Source organism: Mesocricetus auratus, unplaced genomic scaffold (genome assembly GCF_017639785.1).
Source record: "Mesocricetus auratus isolate SY011 unplaced genomic scaffold, BCM_Maur_2.0 Super-Scaffold_100040, whole genome shotgun sequence".
NCBI classification, from domain to species: domain Eukaryota; kingdom Metazoa; phylum Chordata; class Mammalia; order Rodentia; family Cricetidae; genus Mesocricetus; species Mesocricetus auratus.
The window spans coordinates 7,350,393-7,362,685 of record NW_024429217.1 but is presented as its reverse complement, the minus strand read 5'-3'; the positions used below and the strand labels follow the sequence as shown (position 1 = coordinate 7,362,685).

The following is a 12,293-nucleotide window of genomic DNA, read 5'->3' as shown; positions in this document are numbered from 1 at the left end:
CACACATATATATATATACATGTATATTTAAAAAATTCGGAATTAAAGCTGACCAGTATTTCTCATGGGATGTTTTCTCATGTATGTCATAGAACAAACAAAAAACAGACTGTGGCATAAATAATCCTGAAGCTAAAACACAAACAATGGCTCAGCTGAGTTAAGGCTTCCTGTGTAATTAACCACTCTCAAAGGCGATGTTGGGAAATATGTCCCTAGAGCAGTCAGGGAAGCAAGAATTAAGAGACTGACTTCCTGTGGTCACAAAATCTATTAATTGTGGAAAACAAACAAAACACAAGTTCCTTGCAATTTTGTGGAATTTACCATTTTCAGTGGTTTTACTTTGCATGGGGCGTCCAACTCTCAATTTTAAGAAAAATGTTTAGGATTTGAACTGAAGCCAATGTGTGTGTCTTCAGCACTTTTAATGTGTGACTAAGGCAGCTCAGAGCACCTGCTGGTTAAAGCCACTAGCACCATCTATAGAATAAGTACATAGTCAATGACAAGTCAACCCTCAGCTTGTATGTGGAATACACCCTTCAGAGTATTTGAGAGAAGGCAATCCATGCTCAGGGCATAGCCAAACCATAGCACTCCATTTCTAATTCTGTAGCATGTACCTTTTTCTTTAAAGGATTCAGATAATTACTTCAATTTACTGTATTTAACATGCATAAATTGCAAATCCGTTGTCTAGATCCCTCACACCCATTTCTACTCAGTTCACTGTGTTCTTTCTCAAGGCCTTTGAAATAATTCTTTCCAGGAAAGGATGTTCTGGGTGCACATGTATGAACTGTATGGATTGAGAAGCTTCCCAGTGAACTGCGAGCATATCTCTTGTTCTCTCCCCACCACCAAAGCAATGTGATGATTTTGAAGTCTTGCAAGAGGAAATCTTTCTTAACTTGTAACATAAGATAAATATACGCTGTTCCTCAGTTACCAGTCAGTTTGGAACTTAAAATATTCATGACTCCTTACTGCATGTTATACTCTGCCTCTTTTGTCTACTTTTCACTTTGCTCAAATATCTGACCAGCTTTGTCACCATAGACCAGTAGTTGTAGCTACTTGAGAGACCAAAGCAGGAAGGTCACTTGAGCTCCGAATTTCAATGCTATCCGGTGCAACCTAAGTAGTTCCAGTACAGAAAGATTTATATTTTTAACTCAAGAAAGAAAATAATAACTAACAAGTAATTTAGGAAGACATTTGGGAAATGAAAAAGGGATGGAGGAAAAGAAGAGGAAGAGGAAAAGAGGAAGAGAGCAAGGAAGTAGGGGATGAGCATTGGTGTCTTTGTGTTTATATCTTGCAGTTATGATGAATGTGTTGATCACCCCTGAATGTGGTTATGGCAATGCTATGGTATTTTAGGCTCATGCACTCATGCGATACCCAGACATTTCTGAACTGTGGCAAACTTGCCCTAGTCAGCATGGTGAGACCACGTATCTGTATCCTTTTCTGTATCATTGGCACCAACTCAGTGTGGGATGCAGTGTGCATGGAGGCAAGCAAGGAAGACACTTGCCTTCTCTCTGGCCAGAGTACAAGACAACGTTTATGCAAAATCAACAGTCTATCATCTGGGGCTGCCAGGTATAATTCAAGTTCTTTGTTGAACTTAGTGTTTCTTAGTGTACAAAGCTCAGATCAAAGGTCAGGCCTGTGGCTCCTGGGCTGTGGATCACAGATCCAGTCTCTTACCTGTCTGGATGTCGTGTGACTTATGGTAGCTTCAGTAAGAATTCCTATCAATTTAAAACTCAAACTGTGGTTTCAGCCCCATGACAGTGGAATCTGTATCCTCGGGCTTTGTGTCAATTGCAGAAAAACGAAGCCTATGTTCATGAAAGCTATTACTTCTCACTTCTCTCTTTTATGAAAAAAATAAGATGTACTAAAATAATAAATATCCATGCTCCATGATTGTCTGCTAAAAGATTTCTAAACCTCACAAGTACCTCAAAATGCAGTTTGCTTCAAGCCAGATGTTCCTCAACCAAGTTTATACCAGCCAGGAGGTTTTCCATATAAACCATGCTTCATTAAATCAACCAGAGTCTAATGTGGTGAAAAAAAACTTGACGATGTTGTTATTTCTCTGTGTTTAATTTCCAAACGTATTCATAATCAAGACATGTCTGTATACTTCATAAGTGACCGGAGGCCTGAGTAGATTCATGAAGCAGTTGACTGGAACCCCCGCATCATAAGGAGTTTAGTGTGACATTGTCACATGCCCTACTGCTCAACAGCACCAGCCTTTAGGAGCAGACAGACCAAGGTAAAAGATAAGACATATCACCATATGTGGCTGCTTGACCACAATCTGGCACTATCAGGCAAAAAAAAAAAAAGTCTTTTCTGGCCCGGGAATACAAATCAGTAATAAAGTGTTTACCTAGCCTGTAGAAGGCCTGTGCTTCTGTTCTCAGCCCCAAAATACCAAGACAAAAAGAAAACTCAAACTGCTCACAACATTAAAAAAGTATTTATAATTGAAAAACATCCATCTGGCTTTGTAATGTTAGTGCTGTGGTTCCTAGGAAACAGTGAGTCACGGGTGCCTTTGTGAAGCATCTTGGGTTGTGTTCTCACTGTTGCACAGTGAAGCACACAGAGCAGGATGTGGTCTTTTGGGTCACGGCATCTCAAACAACAGTTCAGAATAAGCATTCTGCACATTTCCGTTCTTCCTGTTTGATTTCTAGACCATCTCTGTGCTCTAAGTCCCCAGATGGAGGCTCTACTTTTCAATTGTTTTCTGTTAAAATATTCCTTCTAGTTTAGTATGTCAATTGAACATGCTGCATCATGTATAATAAAGACTTGGAATAACTGTGTGAAATATGTATGTGTGTTTTAATAAACATTTAATAATCAGTCTAAATAAGTTGATGTCCAAGCAGGTTTTGGCTTTTTAAAATTTGTGCCTTTGGTGAAGAGCAGTCTGTGAAGATACACTGGAGCCCTGGGACACCCAGTGCTTCATTATCCAATTCCTGCTTGTCCTTACAGCAGGCAAATCCAAAAAGGCCAAATTAAAGCTTTTGTCATACTTTTACCTGCTAGAGAAAAGAATACAGGCTCTATCCCTGAGAGCCAATGGACATGCATTTAAAGAAATGAGTTAGAGGCGTTTGTGCCTCACACAAACGCAACACACAAACACACACAGGTTGGATAAGTCTGGATTAATGAAACTCTTCAAGATGCAAACATTCTTCCTGACAGATACCTTGTTGGCAACACATTTCCAGTCAATGGAAGAGTTTCTTCTCTTATTTAAGCAGTTCCTTGTTTTTCAATAATGACACCCCACCTTATAGAATAATTAAACTGTATTGTTCTTTCTCCTGTCTTGCTACTGTGTAAAAAATCCTCCCTATTCACCATGTAGCAAAGCAGTCAGTGAAATTGTGTCACATTTTTTTTCTCATTCTGCTCTCAACCCACCATTATAGCTTCACTAAGTCTGAGTCTGTAAATGGAGTTCTTAATTGGTCTAAGTAATAAAATCCTGGAGTCACATATAGAGGAAAATGCTGAGAGATCAGAGAGAAGGACCAAACCACTGCCTTACCTCCTTAGCATCTTAGCAGACAGGAGAGTGCTTTCCTGTTTCTTACAACTTATATCCTGTTTCTTCCCAACTACCTTACTTCCTGTCTGTCTGTACAGACCTCCAGAACTCTATAGTCAGTTAGTGGAAACCTCCATTCTCTGACCTACAGACAGGCTTTATTTGTACATGCAAGATATCACCTCATATCCCCATTTTTTGTCTAATGTAAGAAAATATATATATAATATATACAGGCAGTAAGTACATAACCAGTCTCTAGTCTATTAGAATTAGATAATTCAGGGAAAATATTCTTTCATCTATTCTTTTATCATGAGTCCAAAGTCTTATAATTAATTTACTTTCTGTTCTAATTTGAAATATCAAATTATCTTTTAATGTCTTTCAAATCTATTACAGTTAACGCATCTTTAATAAGTTTCTTTACTTATTCTGGTAAAAATGAAAACTATACCTATACTATCTAGTATTCAACTCCCTCAGAGACCCTAGAAAGAAACATATTAACTGAGTAAACAGGAAGTGCAAGAAAGCAACTTCCAAAAAACATAAGAAATGACAGAAATAGCCGGTTGCCTGGACAGTCACCCAAGGTTCCTCTGCAATTTCGCAGCATCTTCAGCCTATGGGCCCAGCATATCTGACAGACATACGTGTGAACCGGGATACTCTGAAGGACTGTATCTCCTTGTCTTAGCAAGGTTTGCAGTCACTCTTTTTGGTGTCCTGTTTAACCAATTTGTACAGAACATTCTCAGCAGTTGAGGCAAGGGCACTTTATTGCCAAGTGTCTTACGTTTACCACAAAGAGAGTAAACAACATGTGGAGTTTCCTCGATGCCCATCATCTTCTCCAACGCAGATTGGTGCTACCAGGAGCAAACATGTCTCATTGTTATGAAATAAAAAAGAAACTACGTTATTAAAGCATGTTAAACCAGGCGGTGGTGGCACACACCTTTAACCCCAGCACTCAAGAGGCAGAGGCAAGGGGATCTCTGTGGGTTTGAGACCAGCCTGGTCTACAAACAGCCTCCAAAGCCACAGAGAAACCCTGTCTCAACACCCCCCCCCGAAAAAAAAACATGCCAATTCTGTAGATCTCTGGAGTTTTATTTATTTATTTTATTGAAATAAAAAACAAACCTGCTTCACATGCCAATCCCAATGTCTTGCCTTCCCCTCTTCCCCTGTTCTCCACCAGCAATCCCCCAACTCCCCACCCAATCCTCCTTCTGCTTCCCAGGGAGAGTAAGGCTATCCATGGGGGATCCCCAAAGACTGTCACATCATACAGGGCAGTGCCTAGCCCCTTCCTGATGTGTCCAGGCTGAGAGAGCATTTCTACATCTGGAATGGGCTCCCAAAGTCCACTCATACACCAGGGATAAATGCTGATCCACTACCCGAGGGCCCATAGATTGCTGAGGCCTCCTCACTGAATGAAACCTCTGTTTAGGAGGTCTGGGTCAGTCCCATACTAGGCTCTCAGCCATCAGTCTGGGGTCCATGAGCTCCCCCTGGTTCAGGTCAACTGTTTCTGTGGGTTTCATCAGCCTGGTCTTGACCCCTTTGCTCATCACTCCTCCCTCACTGAAACTGGGTTTCAGGAGTTCAGTTCAGTGTTTAGATGTAGGTGTCTGCCTCTGCTTCCATTGGCAGAGCCATGAAGGCTCTAAGATGGCATATAAGGTAGTCATCAATCCCACTATATCGGGGAAGGGCATGTAAATTAGCCTCTCCACTATTATTTAGATTGCCAGTTGGTGCCATCTTTGTAGATTTCTGGAAATCTGCCTAGCGCCAGATCTCTCCTCAAATCAATAATGGATCCCTTTATTATGGCATCTCTCATTCTGTTCTCCTCGATTCTTGCCCCAACTCAAACTTTTTGCTCCCCTATGTCCTCCTCTCCCCTCCTCTTCTCCCACTCTCTTTCCCTCAGCTCCAATCCCCCCCACCATGCTCGCAAACAGCTCAGTGGATACTGTTGCCATGCATGAATCTCTTAGGGTCCTCCCTGTTTCCCAGACTCTCTAGTGGTGGGATTATAGGCTGACAATCCCACGCTCCATGTCTAAAACCCATATATGAGTGAGTACATACCATGTTTCTCATTTTGTGACTGGGTTACTCAGAATGGTTTCTTCTAGTGCCATCCATTGGCCTGGAAATTTCAAGATTCCATTGTTTTTTCCGCTGAGTAGTACTCCATTGTGTAAATATACCACATTTTCTCTATCCATTCTTCAGTTGAGGGGCATCTAGGTTGCTTCAAGTTTCTGGCTACTAGAAATAATTGAACAGATGTCCTTGCTGTATGAATGTGCATCTTTTAGGTATATGCCTCAGAGTGGAATTGCTGGATCTAGTGGTAGACTGATTCCCATTTTCCTGAGGAATCTCCATAATGATTTCCAAAGTGACCGTACAAGTTGGCACTCCCCCCAGCAGTGGAGAATTGTTCCCCTTTCTCTACATCCTCTCCAACATAAACTGTCATTGCTGATTTTGATTTTAGCCATTCTGACAGGAGTAAGGTGGTATCTCAGAGTTGTTTTGATTTTCATTTCCCTGATGGCTAAGGATGTTGAATACTTTCTTAAGTGTCTCTCAAATGTTTTAGACTCCTCTATTGAGAATTCTCTATTTAGTTCTGTACTCCACTTTTTAATTGGATCCTTTAGTGTTTTGGTGACTTGCTTCTTGTGTTCTTTGTAAATTTTGGAGATCAGCCCTCTGTCAGAGGTGGGGTTAGTGAATATATTTTCCCATTCTGTGAGCTGCCATTTTGTCCTATTGACCGTATCCTTTGCCTTATAGAAGCTTCTTAGTTTCTAAACATCCCATTTATTAATTGTTGATATCAGTATTTGTGCTACTGGTGTTATGTTCAGTAAGTGGTCTCATGTACCAGTTTGTTCACTGGTACTTCCCACTTTCACTTCTAAGGCCTTTGATCTACTTGGAACAAAGTTTTGTTCCTGGTGATAGATATGGATCTATCTGAAGTCTTGTACATGCTAGATACCAGTTATTCCAGCACTATTTGTTGAAGATGCTTTCTTTTTTCCCTTGTATAGTTTTAACTTCTTTGTCAAAGAACAGGTGGTCAAAGGTGTGGGGATTAATATCAGGGTCTTCAACTCGATTCCATTGGTCTACCTATTTATGTTTGTACCAATACCAACCAATTTTCATTACCATAGTTCTATAGTAGAGCTTGAAGTCAGGGATGGTAATACCCCCTGAAGTTCCTTTATTGTGCAGGGTTGTTTTGGCTATCCTGGATCTTTTGTTTTTCTATATAAAGTTGAGAATTTTCCTTTCAAGGTCTGTGAAGAATTGTGCTGGGATTTTTATAGGCATTGCATTGAATCTGGAGATTACTTTAGGCAAGATGGCCATTTTTACTATGTTAATTTTACGTATCAAAGAGCATGGGAGATCTTTTCATTTTCTGTCATCTTCTTTAATTTATTTCTTTAAAGACTCAAAGTTGTTCCTATACAGGCCTTTAACTTGTTTGGTTAGCATTACCGCAAGATATTTTGTGTTATTTGTGGCTGTTGTAAAGGGTGATGTTTCTTTGATTTCTTTCTTAGCCAGTTTATTGTATGTATATTGTGGGGCTACTGATTTTTTTAGTTAATTTTGTATCCTTCCACTTTGCTGAAGGTGTTTGTCAGCTGTCAGAGTTCCCTGGTAGAGTTTTTCAGATCACTTACATAAGCTATCACATCATCTGCACATAGTGAAAGTTTGACCTCTTCCTTTCCAATTTGTATCCCCTTGATCTCCTTTTGTTGTCCTATTGCTCTAGCTAGAACTTCAAGTAAAATATTTAAGAGGTATGGAGAGAGTGGACTGCCTTGTCTTGTTCCTGATTTTAGAAGAATCATGTTGACTAACTGTCCATTTATTTTTATGTTGGCTGTTGGTTTGCTGCATGTTGCTTTTTTAATGTTTAGGTATATTCCTGTTATTCCTTATCTCTCAAGACCTCTGTCATGAAGGGGGTGTTAGATTGTCAAAGACTTTTTCAGCATCTGGTGAGATGATCATGTGGTTTTCTTTTTCACATTTTTATATGGTGATTACATTGATAGATTTTTGTATGTTGAACCATCCCTGCATCCCTGGGATGAAGCATACTTGGTTATGGTGAACGATTTTTCTGACGTGTTCTCAGATTCAATTTTCCAGCATTTTGTTGAGTATTTTTGTGTCAGTGTTCATGATGGATACTGGTTTTACTTGTGCCTTGGTGTGGCTTAGGTACCAAGGTAATTACAGCCTCATAAAATTAATCCCAGCACTCGGGAGGCAGAGGCAGGAGGATCTCTGTGAGTTCAAAGCCAGGCTGGTCTGACAGCCTCCAAAACAATACAGAGAAACCTTGTCTCATAAAAAACAACAACAAAAAAAGAGGTTGACAATGTCTCTTCTGCTTCTACTGTGTGCAACAATTTTAGGAGTACTGGTATTAGGCCTTCCTTGAATTTCTGGTAGAATTCTGCACTGAAACCATCTGGCCCTGAGCTTTTTTGGTTGGGAGGTTCTATTTCCTTAGGTGTTACAGGTCTATTTAAATTGCTTATCTGTTTTTTATTTATTTTGGTAAGTGATATGTATCCAGAAAATTGTCCATTTCCTTTAAATTTTCAAATTTTGTGGAGTACAGATTTCAAAGAATGACTTGATGATTCTCTGGATTTCCTCAGAGTCCATTATTATGTCCCCCCTTTCATTTCTGATTTTGTCAATTAGCAAGCTCTCACTCTGCTTTTTGGTAAGTTTGGATAAAGGTTAGTCTATCATGAAGATTTTCTCAAAGAACCAGCTCTTTGTTACATTGTTTCTTTGTATTGTTTTCCTAGTTTCTACCTTATTGATTTCAGCCCTCAATTTGATTATATCCTGGCATCTACTCCTTTGGTGTGAGTTTGCTTCGTTTTGTTCTAGAGCTTTTAGTTGTGATGTTAATTCTTTAGTATGACTATTCTCCAGTTTCTTCATGTGGGCACTTAGAGCTATAAACTTTCCTCTTAGCACTGCTTTCAAAATGTCCCATAGGTTTGGGTATGTTGTGTCTAAATTCTCATTGAATTTAGGAAGTCTTTAACTGCATTTTATTTCCTCCTTGACCCAGGTATGGTGCAATTGTGCATTGTTCAATTTCCATGAGTTAGTATGGTTTCTGCAATGTGTGTTGTTGTTGAATTCTAACTTTAAACTGTGATGATCTGATAGGATACAGGGGGTTATTCCAGTATTTTTGTATTTGATTGAGGTTTGCTATGCTGGCTAGCATGTGATCGATTTTAGAGAAGGTTCCATTTTGTACTGAGAGGAAGGTATATTCTATTGTGTTTGGATGGAATGTTCTATAGATGTCCGTTAATCCCAATTGGGCCATAAATTCTGCTAGTTCTTTTGTTTCTTTTTTAAGTTTCTGTCTGGTGGTCCTGTGTAGTTGTGAGAGCATGGTGTTGAAGTCTCCCACTATAAGTGTGTGAGGTTTTATGTGTGATTTGAACTTTAGCAATGTTTCTTTTATGAATGTGGGTGCCTTTATATTTGTGGCATAGATGTTCAGAATTGAGACTTCATCTTGATGGGCATTTCCTATGATGAATATGAAATGATCTTCTTCATATCTTTTGATTGGTTTTCATTTGAAGTCTAATTTGTCAGGTAGTAGGATTGCTACACCAGCTTGTTTCTTGAATGCATTTGACTGGAAAATCTTTTTGCAATCCTTTACTCTGAGGTAATGGTTGTCTTTGATGTTGATGTGTGTTTCTTGTTTGCAGCAGAAGGATGGATTCTGTCTTCATATCCAAACTGTTAGCCTATATCTTTTTATAGGCAAGTTAAGATCATTGACATTGAGGGATATTAATGATCATTTATTGCTGATTCTTTTTTTTTATTTGTTTGTGGTGACATTATTGTGTGTGAATCCCCCCCCTTTTTTTCTTTTGGTGTTTGGTAAAGTGGGATTATCTATTACTTATGTTTTGTGAGTGTAGTTATCTTCTTTGGGTTGAAGTTTTCATCCCAGTACTTTCTGTAGGGCTGGATATATGGATATGTATTGTTTAAATCTGTGTTTGTCATGGAATATCTTGTTTTCTTCATCTATAGTGATTGAAAGCTTTGTTGGCTATAGTGGTCTGGACTGTAATCCATGTTACCTTAGCATATGTGGAACATCTATCTAGGACCTTCTGGCTTTCAAAGTTTCCGTTGAGAAGTCGTGTATAATTCAACTAGGTCTGCCTTTATAGGTTGCTTGGTCATTATCTTTTGCTGCTCTTAATATTTTTTTCTTTATTCTGTAAGTTTGGTGGTTTTATTATTATGTGGAAAAGGGACTTCTTTTTTGATCCCATCTATCTGATGTTCTGTAGGCTTCTTGTACTGTCATAGGTATATACTTATTTTGGTTGGGGAAGTTTTCTTCTATGATTTTGTTGAATATGTTTTCTGTAACTTTGAGCTGTATTTCTTCACCTTCTTGTATACCTATTCATCTTAGGTTTGGTCTTTTCACAGTGTTCCATATTTCCTAGATTTTTTGTATTAGGGATTTGTTGGACTTGAAATTTTCTTTGGTTGATGACTGTATATTCTCTAGTGAGTTTTAAACACATGAGATTCTGTCCTCCATCTCTTCTATTCTATTGGTTATACTTACATATGTATGCTCTGAACTGTTTGAATTTTTCCTTTACTTGTATGTTTGTTTTTTCTTGACATTCTTTAGATTCTTTAAGAGATTTATTTATTTTTTAAGTTTTTGGCTTGTCTTTTCCTCTATTTTATGTATTTTTCTTCTTCTATTTCTTTAAGGGAATTTCTTGTTTCCTCATTAAGTGTCTCTATCATATTCATAAAATAGTTTTTAAGGTCCTTCTCTTCTGTTTCATCTGAGTTGGGTGTTTCAGTTTTTGCTGGTGTGGAGTCTCTAGATTTTGGTGGTGTCATATTGATTGTTGTGAGTATGTTCTTACACTGTCTTCTTCCCATCACTTCTTCAAATGGGTGCAGTTTGGGTCTCTCTGAGTCCTCTGGTCTCTTGGTGGCATATGTGGACCAAGACTTCAGTGTATGCAACTCTGGATGGTCTGGAGTCTCCTGGTATTCTCCTCACTCAAGCATAGGATGGAGGATGGATTGGGAACAAAGAGTGAGGTGTGGCCAGATCAGGGTGGTCCTTCTAGCCAGGTCTGGTCCACTTTATGAGAGGAGCAGACCCAAGAGGATCCAAGGGGGTTGGTGGCAGCAGTTGGGGCCTAGCAGAGCCCACACTCACCGCAACAGAGGGTGGAGGACAGAGGGGGACCAAGCGTGATGTGTGGTCTGACTCAGGGTGTTCCTTCCTGACTTGGCAGGTTCACTTATGCAAAGAGCAAGCCCAGGAAGATCCAAGAAGGGGGTGATGGCATTAGTTGGGGCCCAAGAAGTGCCCAAACTCACTTGAAGTAGAGGGCAGAGGGCAGAGGGGGAACCCTCTCTGAAGTTTTGAAAGATGACTTATCTTTCAAGAATAAGAGATTGACCTTGTAAACATACCTAAAATGACTACATGTTAGATTATAATACTTGACTAATTGCTAAACTATATTTCCTTATTGTCCTATATAGTTGACAATAACTTTTGAGGACTAGAAACAGTATGTTTTAGCAAAATTACTCTCAAATTTGTATCAGTGTACAACAACTGTATGCAATATACTGAAGTCCAATCCAATGTAAAGTATTTAGAGCTAGTAGTTTCTTTTTAAGAGTAGATTCAATAATTTACCTTTAAATTTATTATATCTATATCCTCCATATATTCACTTCAGAGTAGTATCCTTTGTATCCTATTATCATATCTGGATCCTTTTTTTTAAAACAAAAACCTTGAATCCAATATCCTTTTTCAACTTTATTCCTGACATTTTGTAATCAATCCATATAAACAGTGGCCAATTCATCATTGTGGCTTTGTTTGAAAAAACATCTGTTTTAATTTAAAAATTAAGGAAATTATTTTTCATTAACATGTCTGAGCCTTCATGTAATCCCAGCCACTAGGCAGGCTGAGGTGGGGGTATGGAGGACTTGATAGCCCTGGGCTACATTCTGAGTTCAAGGATAGCACGACAGAATGATGAGTCTACCTCAGTGTCATGTACTGTCTAAGCACACACAAGGTTCTGGAGTTAATATTCATGACCATAAATGAGGGTGGAAAATATGTAAAATCGTTACTGTCTCCTTCAGATCTATCTAGTAGATTATCTTGATTAATTAAAGTAGTTGTTATATCAATGAACATTTAAGTTGAGGTTCTAACTTATATTTCTATAAAACATAGTATTTATAGAGAAATAAACATTTAAAATTATGTATAATAGACAGAACAGTAGAACATTTATAGAAAGCACTTCTTAACATGGAAAGGTGATAATATAGAACTCAATTCTAAGACAATATTAATGTAAGAAAATAAGCCACCATTTGCAAGTAACTATTTTCAAAATCATGACATTGGTCAGACTAATTTATTGACAGGGAGATAATGTCTGTGGGTGGTATGATGAATAGATCAGTAAACAGCAATTAATGAAAATAAAGTCACATTGTCCACTTCAGGACCTCTTTCTTTTAGACCTGTTTTTCATCTGTCTAAATGCAA

General features: G+C 38.6%; 1 protein-coding gene across 2 annotated transcripts in view; it reads left to right on the top strand.

Annotated features, from left to right (window-relative positions):
• Positions 1 to 12,293, top strand: part of Cntn5 (contactin 5) — a 1,164,510-nt gene that overhangs the window by 766,807 nt on the left and 385,410 nt on the right. The window lies entirely within an intron of this gene.